Source organism: Erythrolamprus reginae, chromosome 3 (assembly GCF_031021105.1).
Source record: "Erythrolamprus reginae isolate rEryReg1 chromosome 3, rEryReg1.hap1, whole genome shotgun sequence".
Lineage (NCBI taxonomy): Eukaryota > Metazoa > Chordata > Lepidosauria > Squamata > Dipsadidae > Erythrolamprus > Erythrolamprus reginae.
The window spans coordinates 44,141,325-44,166,030 of NC_091952.1; the positions used below are offsets into that span (position 1 = coordinate 44,141,325).

At 40.7% G+C, this 24,706-nt stretch overlaps 1 protein-coding gene across 1 annotated transcript in view; it reads left to right on the plus strand.

Moving 5' to 3' along the window:
• ERI3 (ERI1 exoribonuclease family member 3) overlaps positions 1-24,706 on the plus strand; it is a 320,745-nt gene that overhangs the window by 103,212 nt on the left and 192,827 nt on the right. The gene's annotated exons all lie outside the window — the stretch shown is intronic.

A 24,706-nucleotide genomic window follows, 5' to 3' on the forward strand; every position in this document is an offset into this window, starting at 1 on the left:
AAGCTCTTGGGGTCCCTGGCGGCCTATATCCGGGCGTCTCCCATCCACATTTTATGTTATCTTGATGATATTTTGATTCATGGGAACTCCCTAGAGAAAGTGAAAACAGACCTTTCTGTCACCATGTCAGTCCTTCAGGACCATGGATTTTCCATCAACTTTGATAAAAGTCATCTCCAACCTTCCACCTCCATCTTACACCTGGGATCCATTATTAATTCAGAATCCTCCCAGGTCTTTCTCTCTCCCGAGAGAAAATTCAGTATAGGGGAGTTAATTTCTAGCATTTTATCTAAATCTTCAGTATCCATAGTAACTCTGTCATCCCTTTTGGGGAAGATGGTGTCATGCATAGGCATCATTCCCTGGGCTCGCCTTCATGCTAGGGAACTTCAGTGGCTCCTATTACCCTTTCAGAGATCGGGGCACAGCAACTCAAATCGTCGCATTGTCATCCCACCAATGGTTCGCAGATCCTTCAAGTGGTGGAAGTCTCCGGCCATGGACAAAGGATCCCCGTTCAGGTGCCCGGATCAATTTGTCATCACCACAGATGCCAGTCTATCGGGATGGGGAGCCCACGCCCAGGGGATGATAGCCCAGGGCACGTGGTCCCCGGAGGAAGCTTCCAAGCCAATCAATTGGCTAGAGTTAAGAGCCGTTTCCCTGGCTCTGAAGCATTTCTCTCCTCGCATTCCCAACCGGCACGTTCTCATTCTCACCGACAACATTGCCACGAAAAGCCATATCTGCAGACAGGGGGGCACGAGATCCAAGGCTCTCATGAGGGAGGCCCTCAAGTTAGGCCTTTGGGCGGGAAAACATCTTCGGTCGCTCCTAGCCGACCACATCTCGGGGAGCCTCAACGTCCAGGCGGATTGGCTATCTCGAGCAACGATAGACCCAGGAGAGTGGAACCTCCATCAAGACCTGTTCCACCAAATCAGCCTCAGATTCGGTCTACCAATCCTGGATCTCTTCGCGACCAACGCGAACGCCCAACTCCCTCGCTTCTTTTCCAGATTTCCATCCCCGGGAGCGGAAGCAATCAATGCCCTCCGGAGCCCATGGCCTCCAGGCCTACTTTACGCATTCCCTCCAATTCCAATTCTCCCGGACGTGATTCACAAGGTCCTCACCGAGAGGGCCCGAGTAATCTTAATCGCCCCTCATTGGCCCCGCCGGCCCTGGTTCGCGGATCTCCAACAGTTGTCCGTCCAGGACCCTTGGCGACTCCCCGTTTCGGCGGATATGCTGCGGCAGGGGGCCTCATTCCATCCAGACCCGGAGTGGTTCCACCTCACCGCCTGGCTGTTATCAGGAGAGACTTAGAACTGCGTGGTCACGACCCCGATACAGTGGAGGTCATTTTGAAGGCCAGGAGGGCTTCGACCAATCGAATCTACGACCACACGTGGTCCAAGTTTCACCAGTGGTGTCTACAGGAAGGCCTCTCTCCCCTGTGCATTCCCATACACAGAATCATTTCCTTCCTTATGCAAGGTTTCCATAAAGGACTTTCCTCCAGCACCCTCCGGCGTCATCTGGCAGCCATTTCATCTGTCCTAGGGGGCCCCCGCAGACAGCCTCTCCGATCCTTCCCAGCAGTTCAGGAATTCCTCAAGGGCATAGCCAACCTCAGACCTTCCAAGGTCCACAGGTATCCATCCTGGGATTTGCCACGGGTTCTCCATTCCCTCACGCAGGCACCATACGAACCCTTAAAATCGGCGTCCCTCAGGTACCTATCCTTTAGAGTAGCATTCCTGGTGGCTATTACCTCTGCCCGACGCATTTCGGAGCTGGCTGCCCTCTCAATCAGGCAGGACCTTTGTCAATTCCATCAAGACAAGGTAGTCTTGCGACTGGACCCCACCTTCTTACCCAAGGTCAGTTCCATGTTCCACAGAACTCAGGATATTGTTCTACCTTCTTTCTGCCTCCAACGAGACCATCCTTTGGCAATTAGATGGCACACCCTGGATCTCATTAGAGCGCTGAGAATCTATATCCAACGCACAGGACCCTTTCGGAGGTCAGAAGCACTTTTCATAGCCTATCACCCCAGAGTCATGGGTGCCAAAGTGTCTTCAACAGTAATAGGCCGTTGGATCAGAGGGACTATATCTAAGGCCTATGAGTCGGCCTCCCTCTCAGTTCCAAGGAACATCACAGTGCATTCCACCAGGAGCGCAGCCACCTCGGCCGCTTGGGCGACTCAAGCCCCGTTGGAGGAGGTCTGCAAAGCAGCCACTTGGGCCTCGCCAAATTCCTTCATCAGGCACTACAAGATTGATTCTTACGCTTCAGCGGACGCTGCCTTCGGCAGAAGGGTACTCCAATCCGTTATCTCACACGATAGCAATCTAATCCCACCCTAGGGACCATCTATTGGGTATGTCCCATGTGACTGCTGGACCCGCTCCTTCAGTACGGAGAATAGGCGTTGATTGCTTACCTGAACGCCTCTTCTCGTACGGTGAGCGGGTACAGCAGTCACTTCCCGCCCTTGTATGTGTCTTCTTTACCTTCCTATAACCTTTCTTCCTCTAATTATAAGAGTTGAACACTACAGAGCTTCACAGCTGAGCCTAGTCTATGGATTCGCGAATTCTGGGGAAGGGGCGGATCCGGCAAGCTTTTTTAACACTAGGCTCAGTTCCACCGGATTGGACATGAGCAACCCATGTGACTGCTGTACCCGCTCACCGTACGAGAAGAGGCGTTCAGGTAAGCAATCAACGCCTATTCTATCCTTTGGAGAGCATGCTCTCTGAACATAGTAGCCCATCACTAGAATGTGTCCATAAAGACTACACAGCGGATTTCAGTGCATTGATATTCCCTTGGCTCCCAAGCTGTTCAAATCATTATTGACTGTAGGAAATTTAATTTCTATGGTTTTCTTGTGAGGATCTGCTATCCAAAATGCAAGTGAGCAATACATCAATGTCTCCTTTTCCAAAGAGAATTAAGTATGTCAGAACCTGTTGCTGGTCACAGATTTCACAGTTGCATTGTTGCTGTTTGTGGACATGCTTGCAGTGATGTCTCATTTGCCAAAGGTCCCCACCCAGTCTTTATGGACATACAGAACACAGAAACATCACTATCTGAAACATTTTTGAATTGCAATTAATTTATAATGTAGAAAAGATTTTCTGAATAACAGGAAAAAAGAAAGACACTTGGTGAGTTACCTTCCTTTTGGAATTAAAAAGAGAAAAAAAATCTTAAAGGATTTTAATTTAAAAACAATAATTCATTTAGAAACTGAAGTTACAAGAGCACTGAAAAAAGCGACTTATGACTGGTTAACACAGTTATGACTGGTGTAACACCCCCACCATCCTATGATCAAAATTTGGGTACTGGACAAATGGCATGTATTTATGATATGCAATAGCTCATGTAGTGATGGGTTGCTACCAGTTTGCCCTGGAATGGGCGAAGTGGTGGTGGCGGGAGGCTCTGCCCACCTGCTTGGATGCTTATGAGCATGTTTACTGACCCCTCACATCTTGGACACAAACTGTTTCAACTCCTACCCTCAAAACGTCGCTACAGAGCACTGCACACCAAGACAACTAGACACAAGAACAGTTTTTTCCCGAACGCCATCACTCTGCTAAACAAATAATTTCCTCAACACTGTCAGACATTCTACTAAATCTGCCCTTCTATTCTACTAGTTTTTCTCATCATTCCTATCACCCATTTCCTCCCATGTTGACTGTATGACTGTAACTTGTTGCTTATATCCTAAGATTTTTATTAATATTGCTTCTTCATTGCTTATTTGACCTCTGTGACAATCATTAAGTGTCGTACCACATGATTCTTGACAAATGTATATTTTATTTTATGTACGCTGAGAGCATATGCACCAAGACAAATTCCTTGTGTGTCCAATCACACTTGGCCAATAAAAATTCTATTCTATTCTATGTGCAGAAGTGCTGTGGGAGAATGCGCACATGCTTCCAATAGCAAACTAGTAGCGACAGTAATTGAAACCTACTACTGGGTCCATGACCTTGGGTTTTTTGCAGTATTCCTTGGAAGATTCCGATAAGCAGAGTCAATAGGGGAACCCAGATTTGCTTAATGACTGCATAATTTACTTACAACTGCAGTGATTTGCTTAACAACCACGACAATGTCATAAAATGGACCATGACTCACTTAACACTGCCTTTCTTAGCAATGAAATTTTTTGACTCGATTATCATACGTCAAGGACTATCTGTATTTATATATTCGCTAGAATTATTAAATACATTAAATTATTAAATTGTACATTATTTAATTTCTGATGAAATTCTGCTACAGGTCTTGCATTTCTTAAACCTCGGCTGTCTTAATTTACCTCCCATTTTACATTCTAAGTGTTACAAAAAATATAAGCTTATTTATTTATGATCTGAACACTTCCCTTTTCAGATCCTGCATTTTTGGGGGTGAATATTAAATTTCATGATTTTTGCATTCCTCTGCTTTCCCTTTTTTTCTTTATTTGAGATCAAAGATTTATATGTGCAATTTAGCAAACGTCTTCGTCAGGCCCGCCTTCCCCCTGTGGTTTGTTGGAATTGGTTTTGGGTGAGATGCTTGTAACTAAGCCATTCACGTAAGGATTACCTTGCTATGGACGGCAAACTTCAGCTTGTCTAATCTTTCACACACAAAGGATAAGAGCTTCATGTCTGTATTTGAAGGGGTTGGTGGTGCGTTAGCTGAAAGCATAATGAGTTTTGACACAGTCTGAGTCACAAGAACGAAGTGGTATCTGCTGTTTGGAAATTCCAAACATGGGAATGGAGCCAGACAGGGGTATTACAAGTGATAGGAATAGCTCTTGTGTGGAAATAAGCAAGTCAGAGAAATAATACCTAGACTTGACTATGTGGGATAGCTTCCCAAAGTGATTGGCAGAGGGCATTTATCTATCTTTTTTTAAAATAAGTGAATCTGAGAAGTCATGTGTAGAAAGTTGTGGTAGATTATGCCACAAGTTTAAAATAGCTTTACAAATAAACGTGTGATACTACAAGGCTTCTTTTTAACAAATTACTTTCCTGAAATACAGTGGTACCTCATCTTACGAACGCCTCTTCTAACGAACTTTTCAAGATATGAACCCGGTGTTTAAGATTTTTTTGCCTCTTCTTCCGAACTATTTTCACCTTACGAACCGAAGCAGCTGCTGCTGGGATGAAGGGGTTTCTTCCCCCCCTTTTTTTGAAGAAAGAAAAGGGAGGGGTGGCTTGCAGGGGGAAAGACTTTGGAGAGAACAGCAAAGGGTGTCATTTGAAGAAAAGGGAGGGGCCGCTTGCAGGGGGAAAGACTTTGGAGAGAACAGTGTGCTTGCAGAGGCACTGAGAGGGTGTCTTTTGAAGAAAGAAAAGGGAGGGGCGGCTTGCAGGGGGAAAGACTTTGGAGAGAACAGTGTGCTTGCAGAGGCACTAAGAGGGTGTCTTTTGAAGAAAGAAAAGGGAGGGGCGGCTTGCAGGGGGAAAGACTTTGGAGAGAACAGTGTGCTTGCAGAGGCACTGAAAGGGTGTCTTTTGAAGAAAGAAAAGGGAGGGGCCGCTTGCAGGGGGAAAGACTTTGGAGAGAACAGTGTGCTTGCAGAGGCACTGAAAGGGTGTCTTTTGAAGAAAGAAAAGGGAGGGGCGGCTTGCAGGGGGAAAGACTTTGGAGAGAACAGCAAAGGGTGTCATTTGAAGAAAAGGGAGGGGCCGCTTGCAGGGGGAAAGACTTTGGAGAGAACAGTGTGCTTGCAGAGGCACTGAAAGGGTGTCTTTTGAAGAAAGAAAAGGGCGGGGCACCCCCCTTGCCTTTCTTCCTTCCCACTCACCCTTTAGCCTAACCTTGCTTCTTCCACCCGCCCCCTTTAGCTGCTCCTCCCTGCCCTCTGTTCGCCTCCCTTCTAAAGTTTGGGAAGGATTTGCACCCATTATTTGCTTTTACATTGATTCCTATGGGAAACATTGTTTCATCTTACGAACTTTTCACCTTACGAACCTCCTCCTGGAACCAATTAAGTTCGTATCATGAGGTACCACTGTATATCTCTGTTCATGAGTTACATCACTGCCAAAGTACTAATGCCTGTATTTTTAGTATTGTGATTTTGCCATTGTAACGTATTGTGCTGTGAAAGTGGGGTCATTGGAAATGATATCTTCGAGTTGAGGTGCTGGACAACATATTTGAGAATATTTTAGTCTGCAAGAACGACAAACATTGTATGTAATAAAACCAAATCTCTTATTAAGGCACCAATAATTAAAATTAAATTAAACATTGAGGAGGCATAATGCAAGACAGGAGTTACTATATTGATGGTTGAGGGAAAAAATCATATTCAAATAAAAAAACAAAGGCTTGGAAAAGATAAGGTAGATACTATCACTGATGAGAAAGAAGCAATCGCTGACAGACAATCCTTGTAAATGGATGTCCATTAGGTCAGGAAGAGTTGGAAGTGATTGAATGACTGAACACAATAAAAAACTGATTTTGGGGGTGTGGTTTTGGAGCCACATAAAAGTATGCAACTTGGGATCCAATATCTACTTTTTACCTATTTTGTAAATATGATTGAGATTAAGACATCCATTTGAACTATAGCTTCATGTTGCAGTTCCATGGGGCACTGAACTAGACAAATGAAACAGTGAATAAATAATACCAGCCATCATTATTTCACATAACTGATTATGGAATATCTGTTTGGTTATCATTGGGTTTAATGCCTTCCAAATTATCGGGTAAAACAATTGCAGTAGTTCCTGTATGGGGCAATATGGTTTTAAGAAAGGTCCAAAGACGGGCTACAAGAATACTGTAGTGGAAGGTCTTAAGCATAAAATGTATCAGGAAAGACTTAATGAACTCAATCTGTATAGTCTGGAGGACAGAAGGAAAAGGGGGGACATGATCGAAACATTTAAATATGTTAAAGGGTTAAATAAGGTTCAGGAGGGAAGTGTTTTTAATAGGAAAGTGAACACAAGAAAAAGGGGACACAATCTGAAGTTAGTTGGGGGAAAGATCAAAAGCAATGTGAGAAAATATTATTTCACTGAAAGAGTAGTAGATCCTTGGAACAAACTTCCAGCAGACGTGGTTGGTAAATCCACAGTAACTGAATTTAAACATGCCTGGGATAAACATACTGTATATCCATTGTAAGATAAAATACAGGAAATAGTATAAGGGCAGACTAGATGGACCATGAGGTCTTTTTCTGCCGTCAGTCTTCTATGTTTCTATGTTTCTTAAGGGCCATTTAACACTGTTCCATTCTCAGATGAAGGCATCCTGAAAGACCAGCTGATCGTGCAAATATAATTTGGCTGTTATATTATTATTATTATTATTTATTAGATTTGTATGCCGCCCCTCTCCGAAGACTCATACCAATAGTATGGTATCTTTGTGATTGCTGTGATATGTACTTTATGACATAGTATCATAGACTCATAGGGCTGGAAGGGACCTTGGAGGTCTTCTATTCTAAAACCTGCTCAAGGCAGGAATTCTTATTCCATCCTAGACAAATGGAGGTCCGATCTTTTCTTAAGAATTTCCACCCAGCATAAGGAAAAATTGCTATATTAGCCTGGGGGCCAAGTTAAACAGATAAGGAAAGATCATTGCTTTAATTAATAAATCTGAAGTATCGCAAGTCATATCTGCAAGATAGATGGATCGTGCCAGTTTATGGGAAATTCCTGAGAGACTGGTAATATAAGAGTATGGTAATTGGTCCGTTAGGTTTTGTTTTCGAAATGCATGTATTTGTGGTGGATTGCTGTTGTCCCTAGTCACCAGGAAATGCTAATTTCAAAGAACATTCAGGATGATATAATTACAGGTAATGAGGCTAGAATGAGACAATAAGCATGTTGTCCGTATATATAGATAATATATTTGCAGGCATTGAGATATGATAAAATTTCACAGTTTTGCTGTGTTCCCGTGGAGTAACAAATATCACAATTACATTAGAATTATGGTTTGAAAGATAGCTATTGAATGTTTGTGTGTAGGTTTTGCTTTAATCATTTGTCATATTAAAAAGATCAAATTTTATTTGCAACCTACATGATTGATGGGCTTTGGTACAGATTGGAATCTGGAAGAAAATCAGCCATTCAGCCATAGTGGTCAAACTGCAAAACGGTACAGACTTCCTGCTTCCTATCCGTTGACTTAGAATATTTTAAGGGCTCTGGTTGGAGATCTTTGTTTAGCAAAGGATCTTTGGATGCTTGGCAATCATTTTTTACTTCCTTGAGTGTCATTTGCAAGTGGCCTGCAGCTGCCTGTCTCTTTGTTAATAGTGTGACAGCAGTGTGACACTGTGAAAATAATTACTATGGTGGTTACTCAGATTGCTCACTGTCTTGAGAGGAATGTCAGGAAGCATTAAAGCATGACTATAGGAAGGGCATAGAAACCAATGTTCTCTCTTTGTTACTTGTAGAGTATTAGACTTCACCTTCTTGCCTCTTTTGGTCTACCCAAAATGGGAAATATATTGTCCAAGAACTTTGATATCAAACCTGTAGACATATAAGACATGCAGCAAATATCTTGATGGCCATTTTGACATGTGGAAACAAAATGGGTTGCCCAAGTGTGATGCTTCTTCAGTTACTATCTATTTTATTTCAAGAAAGTACCAATAGGAGAAAAAATCATGTACATTCATCAAAGAGTTGTGAAATTGAGTGAAAATTGCAGAGAAGATTGGATTAGCAGTCAAAAATTACTGTTTTATTGTCGCTGTTAGCCGCCCCGAGTCTCTGGAGAGGGGCTGCATACAAATCCAATAAATAAATAAATAAATAAACAAACAAACAAACAAACAAATAAAAAAAATAAAAATAAAAAAAATGTATCTTCAGTATGACTGGAAAATTAATAGTCTTGGTGAGTGAGAAGGTAGTTGTGTGGCAGCATCAGAAGACCTTGCATGAAGTGGATTACCTGGATCCATTTCAGACAGGATTCTGACCAGAGTAAATGGGAATGAAATGGCATTGATCATGATTTGAATGATCTTTGGTGATGAGGGTTATGCATCTATCCTTGCCCTAGTTATTCTCTTGCAGCTTTCAATACCATTGCCACCATCATATCATTCTAGATTGATAACACCATGTTGTGCTGGTTCACCACTTTTCTCCAAGCTTGTTTCTCCAAGATCACTTCCAATTGGTGGTGATTGGGAAGGAAAATTCCCTCCCTTGGCCCTTGCATTGTAGGGTTCCATAGGATTTGTTGCTTTCCCCATTCCTATTTAACATGTATATAAGGCCACTGGGTAAGTTCATCCATCACCATGGGGTGATGTTATACATAGCTCCCCAATGCAGTGGATGTCTTATTCCAGTGTCTGAAGGCTATGAAAGTTTGGCAGGTGAATAAGAAGCTTCAATTGAACTGTGGCAAGGTGTGAGTGGCTTTGGATTTTTACGACTATGCCATTTTTTGTGACACTGCCCCAAGCAGACCTTGTGTACAATCTGGAGGACCTCCTAGACCCATGATGGCGAACCTATGGCACCCATGTCACAGGTAGGCATACGGAGCCATATCAGAGGGCATGCAAGGCATCTATGTCAGCTCTACTGTGCATGCATGTGCTAGCCAGCTGGCTTTTGGCCCTGGAGTGCCAAAAAAAAATAAAAAGCCCAACGCGCAAACCAGAAGTTTGGAAAAAGGACTTCCGATTTGTTTGTTGTTCTGTTTTTTGACTCTGGAAGCTTCAGGGATGCTTCCTAAAGCCCTGGAATGAGAAAAACAGCTCAAGTGGCAAACTGGAAATAAGGACTTCCGGTTTTTCCATTGTGCTGTTTTTCGCACTCCAGGGCTTCAGGAAGCTTCCCTGAAGCCTTTGGAGGGCAAAAAACAGCACAACAAACAAACCGGAAGTCCGTTTTCCGAACTTCTGGTCTCCCCGTTGGGCTGTGTTTTGCACTCCAGAGGCTTCAGAGAAGCTTCCATGAAGCTCCGGAGTGGAAAAAACAGCCCAATGGGCAAACCGGAAGTCCATTTTTCAGAACTTCTGGTTAGCCCGTTTGGTCATTTTTCCACTGTCTTCAGTGACACCAGTGCACATGTGTGTGTGTGTGGGGGGGGTTGGTGGTGCACATGCGTGGGGGAGAGGGAATGGGCATGGGCACATGCTAGCACATACACACACACCCTTTTGACATACGAACCAAAAAAAGGCTCGCCATCACTGTCCTAGAAATTATTTCAGAAATTATTTTTCGCTTTCATTTGAATTCAAAATGCTATTAGCTATTCAAATTTCTCTTGGCTTTTTGCTTTTATCTACTAAAACTATGCCGTTGTACTTCAATCCATTTCTCGTATTCTTACTTAATTCATTCCTGCTTTTTAAACCCTCATTTTATCGTAGCTGCCCTTAACAAAAAAACACCTCTGAATTTACTTCTCTTTATATCACAGGATTTCTTTTATTGTTATTGATACTTTCTGCTTCATTGATGCCTTGTGAAATAGTTGCTTGGCAAATGATTAAACTTATGCACCAAGACGATGGTTATTTTGGGGACGTTAGGTCCAATCTAAAAGGCAGGAATTTTTTCCCAATTTCCCTTTCATTTAAGCAAATAATTACCTGGCTCTTGTATGAGTAGATGACTCTGCTTGCGTGTTGAGCTGTGCAGCAGGCAAGTTCAGTAGAAGAAAAAACATTCAGGGTAGTTTAAAATACTCCCCCCCCCCTTCTGCCAAACTCATGCAATATTTATCAAGGGGCCAGGAGTCAGATGCACTGACCTCTGCGGTGCTGCAGTTAAACAGCTCCCGCCTGTCTCCCCCCACCTTCCTCCTCACCCCACTTGCATTCTAATTGCTGCACTTGTCCTTTGGCTCGGGAGGTTTCTCACTGGCAACGTTTGTGCTAATGGAAGATTCCTCCTGCTGGAGGGGTGGGATGTTCTTTCCTTCGGCCGCAGCAATCGCAAAGCTGTCTCTAGTTGTATGGATCCAAAGTGCCAACAATGCCTGCTGAGATTCCTAATGCCTGGGGGAGGTTTTTCAGCTTTGCTGACCACAGTTGCTTGTATGCTGCTGAGAACATGGGACAAAGGGTCAGCTGCTGTGTTACTGATATTGTGCGGGTTTCTTACTTAGCTCTGTTGCACTGTGCTACCAAGTTGTCTTTAAAGAACTGCTTGACCCCTTCGCTGGATGGATATTTGTTCCACTTGACTTTCTGTTTTCTCCTATCTTCTTTTGGAGATTGAAATCAATATTCACTTTTGGGAGTCAGGCTGATCTTTAGTAGGAGTCTTGACTTCCAACATACTTGCGTTAGCTGGAAAGGGAATTGATAGATTTGGACAGGTAATAGTGAAAGATACTTTAACTCTTCAGCTTAGTTTCCCAGAAATGAGCTCTGAAAGATGAAGATTGCTTTTTTAAATATCGATGGTGCCAAAGAAGTATAGTTGGTTGGTGTATATAAATATAGAAGTTCCTGGTTCATTCTTTCTCATTTTCACTGAAATGCTGTACAGATAGATGAGATTTTTTTTTTGCCTCTAATCTTGACAATTTACCACTACTTAGAGTATATGGACATATGATTTATTCATTAAGGACCATGCCTGCTGTATATATGGATGGCACTGTTGCATTGTTGGAAATCTGATATCATTAAAATTTTGTGTTCTATTGGCTTAAAAAGGTAAATCTAGACTTCCTATTATGAAGACGGGTAAACATCTCAAAGCTCTCTGTATTTTAATAAATGGGAATTATTAATTGCTAGTGTAAGAAATGAATATCGCATTTCCCTAAATAGTTCTTATTCATTCTTCATGATTAGCAAAATAAGAATATTTTTATATTTAAAAATATATCATACAGGGTTTGTTGTTTTGAAAAACATCACATAATTCACTTTTTTATGGCATAGACTCTTTGTTCCTGAAGCACAGAATGGTTGATAATTTTAAGGAGAAAATATAGAGATAATTGATGTATTCTAAGAATTGGAAATGTTGTCATTTGATCTTATTTCACATTATGCTTTTCTATTTAAAATAAATTCAAGTACAGTTGTACCTCTAACTAAGAACGCCTCCACTTAAGAACTTTTCTAGATAAGAACCGGGTGTTCAAGATTTTTTTGCCTCTTCTCAAGAACCATTTTCTACTTAAGAACCTGAGCCCGGAAAAATTTGCCAGGAAATTTGAGAGTGGCACGAAGGCCCAGCCAGTTTCCTGCCATTCTCCCTGGGTTTCTCTCTCTGGCGCAGTGTATGGGAGGCAGCCTCGTGCTGGGTGTATGGGAGGCGCGTATTCCTCCTCGCCATCTCAGAGTCCCTTTTTTTTTTTTAAGCTTGAAAGTTTTGGATTTTCTTTTATTCCCCTCACCTCACCTTCTTCCTTTGGCAGCGATTGTCCTCCTCCTCTTCTTCCTCCTCCTCCCACCCAAATTACGAGCTTTTATTTCTTTCCTAATGGGTTTGCACGCATTATTTGCTTTTACATTGATTCCTATGGGGAAAATTGCTTCTACTTACAAAGGTTTCTACTTAAGGACCTGGTCACGGAACGAATTAAGTTCTTAAGTAGGGGCACCACTGTATTAATGAATGGAATAGCTGCCCCTTGAGATAATGAACACCCCCCAGGTGAAATGCTACCGGTTTAGGCCAGTTCACCCAAACTGGTAGTTTTAAAAAAAATGCTTGAAAAAGTAAAAACAGTTCAGATGATCCTGCATCACACAGCTGATCTTTGGAACTTTAAAAACAAACTTTTTAAGCATTTTTACTACTGGTTCTCTGGAACTGGTAGTTAAAAATTATTTTAAAAGTTTTTTAAAAAGCAGGAAATCCAAAACGGTGTGTTTCTTGTGGGTTGTGCATGTGTGTGCAGCACGTATCTGGTGTGCACTATGTATGCACAGACATAGCATGTGTCTGGTGTGCACTGTGCCTGCACACGCACAGCATGCATCTGGTGTGCACCCCGCATGTGCAGGCTGTGACTTGCAGAGGATTTTACCTCTGCCCTCCCCATCTCTTGACCTTTCAGAAGATCTCATTCTTCACTCAGGTATTGGGCCAGAATGGATGTCAGGCCCATTGTATATACATATTGCTCAAAAAAATAAATGGAACACTCAAAGAACACATCCTAGATCTGAATGAATGAAATATTCTCATTGAATACTTTGTTCTGTACAAAGTTGAATGTGCACAACAGCAGGTGAAATTGATTGTCAATCAGTGTTGCTTCCTAAGTGGACAGTTTGATTTCACAGAAGTTTGATTTACTTGGAATTATATCATCATCATCATCATCATCATCGTCATCATCATTTATTAGATTTGTATGCTGCCCCTCTCCGAAGTTTAAGTGCTCTCTTTATTTTTTTGAACAGTGTATATAGTTGCCTATCTTACTGAAGGAAACTTTGGGTGACACACAAATATCTGATAAAAATACAAGACATCGTACTTTTTAAAATATCTTAATTTTGCAATCTACATTACAGGTTTTCCTGATGAATTCCTATCCAAACACTAATCAAACCTGAACCTCCTTAACTATTTTTGGATCAGTCAAGGTCACTTAGGGGCTCATTCAGAGCAAGACTGGTGATTAAATTGTGAGAGGTGGGCTCATTTGTGATCCTGCAGACCAGATATTGCTCTTGCTTAGTTTAGGGAATTCTGACTGTCCTTGGAAATTATGGGGTACAATATTCCTGGATTACTTGTTGGATGAGTTTGCTCAAGTCCAAATTGCAAAATCTACAGAAGTTTGTGAGAAAGGTTTAGTTTCTAACAATTTTTCAGAAGCAATACTTTATTAGCGTCGTTTATCAATCAATAGAGCCTTTGTGTGTGAAGAAGAAGAAGTATCATGACACCAAAAATGTGATTCAAATATTTGAATCAGACATTGGGAAGCAGTCACTGAAATATTGCTGGTTTGCAGAAAACAGAAATAGAGTATTTATGTTTTGTGTCACATTGTTTTTTGTTCATGATTCTGACATATAACTTAGAGCAAGGATGTTAAACTCACGTTGCCATGGTGGCATCATATGACATATCTGGACTTTTGTCTCTGGGTGTGGCCAGCATATGACGTATCTGGCCCGCGGGCCAGGAGTTTGACAGTCCTGGCTAAACTGTAACATGTTGAGGGTGGAGATTTGAGAGATCTCCTTGTGTTGGTGTGAAAGATGACTACTGTGCTAATTTAAAAACTTCTCAGCAAGTACGTTGCTTTCGGTGGCAACCACTTGTACATGTATACCAAAGCTTTCCCTCTGATTGATTGGATACTACTAAGATGATTTCCCAAAGTGATTAAGTCTGCTGTGGAGATATGGAAACTAGCTGCAAGTAGTCTTGACGGAGGGACTTTTGATGACCCAGTAGAGCTGAGAAACTCATTTATCTATTTCAGGCAATCACAAAGATACCATACTATCGGTATGTTGTTAAAACATGCAGTAAAATTGGTAAGCATTGCAGGTCTTTTTGCCTTATATCATGTAAGAGGAGAGATGTGTTGGTCTGTGACAATGACTCTATGTAGGAATAACAGGCCAAACTGCACAAATTAATTAATAGATCCAGGTTCGTCATCGGGACTCAAAACAAAGACAAAGCCATACTAAGCCTTCCATCCTTCCGAGGTGGGTAAGCCGCCCTGAGTCTAAGGAGAAGGGCGGCATAAAAATTGAATAAACAAACAAACAAACAAACAAACAAACAAACACTCCAGTACAGATCTCAAAGTAGCCTTGATAAAAGGTTGAAAGTTCCAGCAAACACAGTGGATATTTAACTTATTGCAATTACAACACTCCGCGGCCTGCACTGGCTGCCGATCAATTTCCGGTCACAATTCAAAGTGTTGGTTATGACCTACAAAGCCCTACATGGCATCAGATCAGAATACCTCCGAGACCGCCTTCTGCTGCACGAATCCCAGCGGCCGATTAGGTCCCACATAGTTGGCCTTCTCCAGGTCCCGTTGACTAAACAATGTCGTCTGGCATGACCCAGGGGAAGATCCTTCTCTGTGGTGGCCCCGGCCCTCTGGAACCAACTCCCCCCAGAGATTAAGACTGCCCCTACCCTCCTCACCTTTCGTAAGTTATTAAAAAATCATCTTTGCCGCCAGGCATGGGGAAACTAACACACACCCCAATTGTCAAGGCTGGTGTATTGTTGTTATACTTGTATCTTCATAATCAAAGCAAAGTATAGCTTTCCCATTGGCTATTTTGTACCAAAGTTTCATTCTTGATAATTATTTAAAAACCATCTAATCACAGTAGATTATATATAAAATTATTCTTCATATTGCAACAAAAAATCTAAAAAAACATAATCCTACATGTCTAATAAAGTAATTATTCCAATAACAAAGTATATCATACTATATAATAATAAAATAGCTGTTATATCTAAAATAAATTTGAATATTACAACTAAAAAAAACTAAGTAATTTTTAAAATATAATTTGAATATGTTTAAGCTAGAGTCCTCGGAGAGGGGCAGCATACAAATCCAATTAAATAAATAAAATAGTTTGTTCCAATAATATTTTTTAATACATAGTTACCATTACTCATCTTCTCCATCTGGATTATAATATTTTAAACTCAATCCTCTTATCTCGGTTTTATCAGCAATATCTTATTATTAAAGAATCAAAACATCAATAAATCTTAAGATTTATCCACTCATAGAATTTTCCCCAAATTCAGAATCAGAATCTTGTTTATCCCCTGTCTATTCACTCAGAATTTCCCACAAATTCTATAGTAATCAGAATATTGTTTATCTTTAAGTTTCAAAGTCAATCTATTCATCTCTGCACAATCCATAATTTTCTTCAAAGCTTCCATTTCAGTTGGTATTTTATTCAATTTCCAATGTTGTATTTTGTATATTTGACAGTCATGTCTTTTAAATTTTCCAGACAAATGAGTGCCACGTGGTAGCCATGAAGGTATGCATGGCCACAATTTTTCTGTCTTGTTTATAAAATGCAACATAAATATTGTATGATGTTCATATTCAGGAAGAGATGGTGTTGTTCCACTTCCTCATTTTTCTGCAACAGTATCTTTAGATGGTCTGTGTGCAATTTAGAAGCTTTTCTGTAAGGTTTCCTTACCTATTAGATGATTGCACGATGAGATATTAATATTTTAAACATAAAAATATTAAAGCAGGAGGTAATCTTTTAAAGATCATATCATGAGTCTGGAGGCAAGCAGCTCTCTTCCTGCTACTACTTGGGTAGAAAGACCTTTACCAAGACAAATGAAACAGTGCATTCTAAATATTTTTAGAACATAAGCATACTGAGTTCTATTAAAGTCGAGGCCTGTAATATTGAATATTTTCTCCCAGTTTTAGAAAGAATAAATTCTCTATAAATGCCACTAGGTACTAAAAGATTAAGAACATAAAAAATAATCCTATTTTTTTTAAAGGTTTCTTGACATTCCAAACCTAACAGATGGACAATAACCATTTATGATTAGCTGGGAGACTTGCACATTAATTTTTCATACAGTTGGACCACCTGAGTGACTGAATTCAATTACAAGCTGCCTCCCTTTCTTGTTGCCCCTCCTTTCCCTCCCCATGTTATTAATGTGGCACCTCCATAAAAGAAATGGAGGGACCTGTTGAAATGTGAAACTCTTATTTCTTAGCATGACCCCCTAGATAATTAGGGTTAAATTGATATGCTATCACACTGGTGACACATTTTATCTGCCTGTGTTTGTACAAGAGGATACAATGGTGGGGGAAGGACCAATTTGTGTCTTCCTTTAACTAACCAGGCTGAGATAAAAGGTGTCACTAGGCCGATAACATCCTCGCCTTGCACTCTTTTATTGTTGCTCCATTTGTTCCCACCCCCCAAATCCTGTCCATTCATTCTTTGGCCATATTTTAGCTCCATGCCATTGCATAATGATGCTGTGCTAAATGTGTGTGTGCTATCTCAAACTCTGGCTGACAGCCTTGCCCGATAACCAAATTCCTGGCCATCTATCACTCGCTGCCTCTTCTCAACTTAAGGAAAGTGATAACCAAACCGTGGCTGTTTATCACTGCAAGCTGGGCTCTTCTTTTCCAGATGGAAGAAAAAAAAGAGAGAAAGAGAACCATGTGATCTTACCTCCAATTTACTTCAGCTTTCCTTCTCTGCCGAGTCAGAATGGAAAAATTGCCATGTAGTGGCAAGAGCACCCCCCCTTGATATATAATTTTGGCATGAAAATATTTTTTAATTTAATAACTCTAAAAAACAACAACAATCATAATCACAATCATAATCAAAACAACAATAACTGTACCTGTATTTCCCCCAAAATAATATATGTCCCCATAATAAGGCCAATCAGGCTTTTCAGCACATGCGCTAAAATAAGCCCCCCCAAATAAGCCCCCCCCACCTACTTAAATTGTTTCAACTCCTACCCTCAAAACGTCGCTGCAGAGCACTGCACACCAAGACAACTAGACACAAGAACAGTTTTTTCCCGAACGCCATCACTCTACTAAACAAATAATTCCCTCAACACTGTCAGACTTTCTACTAAATCTGCACTTCTATTCTACTAGTTTTTCTCATCATTCCTTTCACCCATTTCCTCCCATGTTGACTGTATGACTGTAACTTGTTGCTTATATCCTAAGATTTTTATTAATATTGCTTCTTCATTGCTTATAGAATAGAATAGAATAGAATTTTTATTGGCCAAGTGTGATTGGACACACAAGGAATTTGTCTTGGTGTATATGCTCTCAGCGTACATAAAATAAAATATACATTTGTCAAGAATCATGTGGTACAACACTTAATGATTGTCATAGGGGTCAAATAAGCAATGAAGAAGCAATATTAATAAAAATCTTAGGATATTTGACCCCTATGACAATCATTAAGTGTCGTACCACATGATTCTTGACAAATGTATATTTTATTTTATGTACGCTGAGAGCATATGCACCAAGACAAATTCCTTGTGTGTCCAATCACACTTGGCCAATAAAAATTCTATTCTATTCTATTAAAAACACAGTAAGGAATGGGTTGTGAGGTGTGCCATTGACCTTAATGCTCATTTCGTGCCCCACTGCTTCCCGTAGCAAAATGGATGGCAGGTCAGCGATGCATCTCATGATCCACAGCAAGGAGTGGGTCCCAAGGCGCATCACTGACCTGCCACACATTATGCCATGGCAACACGTCCCACACTGACCTAATGGCAACAGGAACCTGCCGTCTGTTTATCGAGAGTTTAGCAGGTAAGACAGTCTCCCTTCTCCCCCGCTTCATCTGCCACCCCCCAATTGCATCCCTAAAGGAGGCGGGTAGCTACTGTAAGCGATGGACAGAATAATAATAATAAGAAATAAGAAAATAATAAGAAATCAAAGGCACAGGTTGTGTTAATGGCATAGATGTTTTTTCTCCATGGTGAGATATGAATGGGAAATGCTACTGGGTCCAACAATATAATGTGAGGCTAATACAGTACCAACATTTCGCAGGAACTAGTACTGTATTTCACTGATTATGTAAGGAGTAAATGTCTATGGAGAATCAGGTCCAGGTCATGGTGGTCTCAAAGACGCTTTTTAAAGAGGTAACTGGACTTTCTGGTTATTCTTTGAAGAGGTTTAGCCTAGATGTTTACAATGTGTTAGTGTACACAAAAATAGATATACACATAATATTGATATAGACAATGTTCAAAAGAACAACAACAACAACAACAACAAAAAGATGGATAAGCAGAGGAAATTATTTATATGTGTACCTACTTCTCTACCTGCTAGGTTTATTGATATACTGGGTCTCCGGAGAGGGGTCACATACAATTCTAATAATTAATTAATTAATTAATATAATAATAATAATAATAATAATAATAATAATATCTATATATATTTATAATTACTACATATCTGTCTTACTTACTATACCTTTTTTACTCTTTTGAATTGAATATATTGCATAAAGATTTGTAAACAAGAAATATAATGGAAACAGGCTATGATCTGTAAAGGACCATTGGGATGTACAGTGTTCCCTCGATTTTCGCGGGGGATGCGTTCCGAGACCACCCGCGAAAGTCGAATTTCTGTGAAGTAGAGATGCGGAAGTAAATACACCATTTTTGGCTATGGACAGTATCACAAGCCATCCCTTAAGACTTTAAACCCCTAAATTACCATTTCCCATTTCCTTAACAACCATTTACTCACCATTATTACTGGTACTCACCATTGAATAAGACACTTAGTGATCCTGATATTTATAAACATAATTATTTATTAACAATAATATTTTTTTTGTTATTTACTTGCAAAAATTATTAGTTTGGCGATGACATATGATGTCATCGGGTGGGAAAAAACCGTGGTATAGAAAAAAACCCCGCAAAGTATTTTTTAATTAATGTTTTTTGAAAAAACGTGATATAGGCTATTCGCGAAGTTCGAACCTGCGAAAATCGAGGGAACACTGTATATCTATTTTTTTTATTCTGTAAAAATCAATAAATAAACTTTAAAAAAAAAGAAAAGAAGAAGTTTGACTCTGTGTGGGGAAAACAGTGTTCCCTTCCTTGTCTGAAATTTCTCAGTCTTAAGCTTTATTCAGTAGGTGAGGTAATGATGTAAATTGGTAGAGCCAATTATTTTGCTTTTGTTTTTCTGGGTGGAGGTTTTACTTCTGTTAAAGGTTATATGTGGACTTATATTGTGGATTTTAAATGTTTCCTGCTTCAAATGACAGAAAATATTATCAATGCTTTTTGACAGTTTTAATCAGGAAAAGTCCAAAGACTTCATAAGCGGACTGGAGGGGTGCATGTTCCCCGTCTCTATATTAAGAGAAGAAACATATCGACTTATGTCACTCTACCTTGTTTCTGAAGAAAAACACATAATTCTTCATTCGGTGAAACTACCCTATTTTTCGGAGTATAAGACGCACCGGAATATAAGACACAACTAGATTTTAGAGGTGGAAAACAAGGAAAAAAGTATTCTGAACCAAATGGTGCAGTAATATATTATTTAATAAAATACCAGTGTAGCAGAATACTTTTTACAAACATGTATGCTTTTTACAAACTTCAGACTTGACAGGTTTAAGACCTGTGGACTTCAAATCCCAGAATTCCTCCTCCAGTCATTTCAGATGGGATAATTAGAAGGCAAAAACAGGCCTGTTTTTGCAAAAAAACCAGACCATTTTTTGTCCGGTTTCTCCCCCCACAAAAATGGGGTGGACAAAAGGTCTGGGAAGCCTGCAGAGAACTCCTGGGTGCAGGGGGAGAGGGGCGGCATACAAATCTAATAAATAAATAAATAAATAAATACCCCCCCCCCCCCCAAAATGGGACGAACGGGCGGGGCTTCGGCACAGCAAAAATGGCTGTATTCGGTGTATAAAACACACCAACATTTTCACCTCTTTTAGGGAGAAAAAGGATGCGTCTTATACTCTGAAAAATACAGTAAATATTAGTGCTTGCTTAACTGTAGATCTGAGTTAGTGGACATTTAAACAGGAAAATTACTGTGTTATTTTGCTTATGCTAACCAGCTCACTTGATGTTCTTTCCACAACCTGATATCTCCTCCAGATATGCTGAACTAACACTGCCACATCGCAGTTTTTTGGTATGTTGTCTGTGGATGATTGGAATTGTACATCAACACAGTTTAAGACTAACAGACACGTAGAGGAAGGGTCTCTTACCTTTTGGAGCAAAGTACTGGCTCCTGACTGATTTTGCCTTATCCAATCTCTTCTCCCTCCTTTTTTCTGGGGGGGGGGGGGGGGAGAACCCAGTTTAAGAAGCACAGTTTGTATCAAAGTGCTGGGTGCAAAGAGCATGCTTGATTTGCATATCCAATTGCTTGGATTGAAGTAATTACCATGTGTAAATGAATCTATTAATCACTTATTTAATTAATTTTTGATCTTTCCTATAGGCCACCTAATTCATACCCAATCCAGCATTCAAAGCATATCTAAAAATCTTTAGCAAAGCATTAATAAGCAATACGACCTGTTAACTACCCCATATCAATCAAGTTGATTGAGTATAAATGAATTTACATTCTAAACTAATGGCCACAACGTCCATTCTTTTCTCCACCAGCAGCGGAAGGCTGTATATTTGAATGTGTGTTCTGGGTTATGTAGCAGGTGTATTGACCTGGATCCCAAAGTTCAGTTCTTTTTCGCTTTTGTTTGCTTCCGAAGACAGAAATAGGAGAACTATATTTCATATTGTAGAATGCTAAATATTTGAGCCTTGCTTACACATGCTTGTTCTGGCAAACTCTTTTCTGATGATCTTAAATTTACGAAGCGTTAAGTTTGAGGCTGGTATTTAAACTTTTATAGATACAAGGGACAATTCAAGATGAATATTTTCTTCAATCCCCCAGCACTACTGTGTTGAATGGCGTCTCCTTCTCCCTCTTAGCATTGTGGGTTTGTGTATTTACCTCCATTAACTTTAAATACTCTGTTCAAACTAATGCAAAATGTTTTGAGTGATAGCTCTGGGAAATGACATAGCCAAGTCATTTTACAACTCATTTCATTGAGTACATCTATTAGTCAATGAAGGGATTGCATGACACAAGAAAGAATCTGTTGCAAGCCATAAAACAAATATAGAGAGTTGTCATAATATCTATGGGGCTGTGTATCATTGCAAATGATGAATTCTGGCACATGAAATGATAGGATATTTAAAGTATGTTACGCTTTAAAAACAAACAACCAAACAAATATATTTTGTAAGTGCTCCCAAAGTACTTGTAATCGTTTTCAATTTGTTTGTCTCTTAGTTCCTAAAAATGTAGGCAAATGTGAGCATTTGGGTTTTATTTGGAGTTGGCATTTTGATGGCAGAAGATCCATTAGTTCATAACTGTTGGTGGAAATGTCCATCTTGGTTCAGTTCCAAGTGGGGAGAAAGATACTGGAAACATGGAGGCTGTTTGGAAAGATGGTTTAATGGTGGACAGGACCACATAGTTTGAGCTCCTGGGAAAGCTAGCACATGGGTGTGAGAGAGAGACTTACCCTGTTTCCCCGAAAATAAGTCACCCCCGAAAGTAAGACATAGGAGAGGTTTTGTAGAATTGCCTAATATAAGGCATCCCCCGAAAGTAAGACATAGGAGACGTTTCATTTCGCAACATTCCCGAACAGAACATATATAACACTGCTGTCCATAAAGTGTATCCCAAAACGTTAAATCAAACAGATTTAAAACACATCCAAAACTCATCCAACATGTGGCTGCTTGTTTGGATGCATTTTTGCTGCAGCAGGAGGCAAGATACAATTCATTGAAAAAAAATAAGAAATCCCCTGAAAATAACACATAGCATATCTTTGGGAGCAAAAATTAATATAAGATGCTGTCTTATTTTCAGGGAAACATGGTATACCCTCTCTTGAGCTCCGCCTTTGAGGGTCCTGTTCCTGTGTAAGAAATGTATTATGATTTGTTGTCAGACTCCCATGGGGCCATGCATGACTAACTTTGTAGGTTGTCTTGAGTCCCAGGCTTGGTTGAATCTCGCTGGGTGATGAAGTAATGAAACTAATCCTATCATGTCCTGAAGGTGAAGGTCTTAATCCCATCACCCTGGAGCTGAAGGGAGCTGCTTTGTCTCTAAAACATGTTTTCACCTTTTCTCATGCAGGGAAATATAATATTCTGTCTTTTTAATATTTCCTAGAATATTTCATTCTTTTGGACAGTGATGGCAAACTTTTTTGATTTGCGTGCCAAAAGGGTGTGTGCGTGTGTGTGCTAGCATGCGTGCATGTGCCCACACCCCTTCCTTCCCCCCACCCCTGCGCACACACACCATGCTGCCCCCCTGCATGTGCACAATCCCTCCTGTCCCCACGCATGCGCACAGGCCTTACTGAAGCCTGGGATGTGGAAAAACGGGTAATAGCCGTAGAGCCGAGGTGGCACAGTGGGTAGAGTGCAGTACTGCAGGCCACTAAAGCTGACTGCTAGATCTGCAGGTCAGCGGTTCAAATCTCATCACCGGCTCAAGGTTGACTCAGCCTTCCATCCTTCCGAGGTGGGTAAAATGAGGACCCGGATTGTGGGGGCAATATGCGGGGTCTGTTAAAAAGTGCTATTGCTAACATATTGTAAGTTGCCCTGAGTCTAAGGAAAAGGGCGGCATAAAAAAATCAAATAAACCAACCAACCATCAACCAACCAACCAACCAACCAACCAACCAACCAACCAACCAACCAACCAACCAACCAACCAACCGGAAGTTTGGAAAAACCGGTTTGCCTGTTGTGCTGTTCTTGGCACTCCAGAGGGTTCAGGTAAGTTTCCTGAGCCCCAAAGTGGAAAAAACAGCACAACAGACAAACCGGAAGTTCAGAAAATGCACTTCCAATTTGCTATTGTGCTGTTTTTCGCACTCTGGGACTTCAGGAAGCTTCCCTGATCCCTCCTTAGTGCAAAAAAACAGAACAATGGGCAAACTGAAAATGCATTTTACAAACTTCCAGTTTGTCCGTTGGGTTTTTGCACTTCCCTGAAGCCTCCAGAGGGCGAAACGGCCTTTCCCAAGGCTGAGAATCAGCTGACCAGTGCAGGTATGCACGCTGGATCTGACATAGAGCAAAGTCTCGTGTGCCCTCTGATATGGCTCCGCGTGCCACCTGTGGCACATATGACATAGGTTCGCCACCACCGTTCCAGGAGATGGGTGGGTGGCTAACCCAAAGAAGATTTTTGAGGGGAGGGCGAAATGTAGGATCTGTCGTTTCCATCTGATTTATCCCTTTTCTTCCTTCCATGGTTTTTCTAAAATAATATTTAGATTTCTGTAATTTGTATTATAACTACATTTTAATTATTTTGTATTTTCACACTGCAGCTGTATTTGTTTTCCAACGAAGGAATGGGGGTGGAGGAGAAACCATGCCATTACAGAGGATCGATCATCATAGAAATATTTCTGTGCACCTAAATTCTGTGCAACGCCTTAACAAAATATTTTTCTTTTTGTCATTTCCACTATTCCATTCTACCTTTTATTTATTTATTCGATTTTTATGCCGCCCTTCTCCTTAGACGCAGGGCGGCTTACAACATGTTAGCAATAGCACTTTTTAAACAGAGCCAGGCTATTGCCCCCACAATCCGGGTCCTCATTTTACCCACCTTGGAAGGATGGAAGGCTGAGTCAACCTTGAGCCGGTGATGAGATTTGAACCGCTGACCTTCAGATCTACAAGTCAGCTTCAGTGGCCTGCAGTACAGCACTCTACCTGCTGTGCCACCCCGGCTCATTTTATAGTACAAATAATGTTTAATTTTAAATACAATAGTAAGTTAATAACAAATATCTGGGGGACTAGAGAGATTGCCTACCCATAATGGTAGCCAATTTGTGAATAGGCAAAAACCTCAAGGCAACTGTATTTCTTTGCTTAATAATAATAATTTGCTTTCAAAATGTCAGATGTGCCTAGCTATCCAAAAAGGTTGGGGATCTCTCAACGAGTGCTCCTAAGAAGACTGAGGTTTGGGCTGAAATACAGATGGTGTGTTCCATTATCTCTCC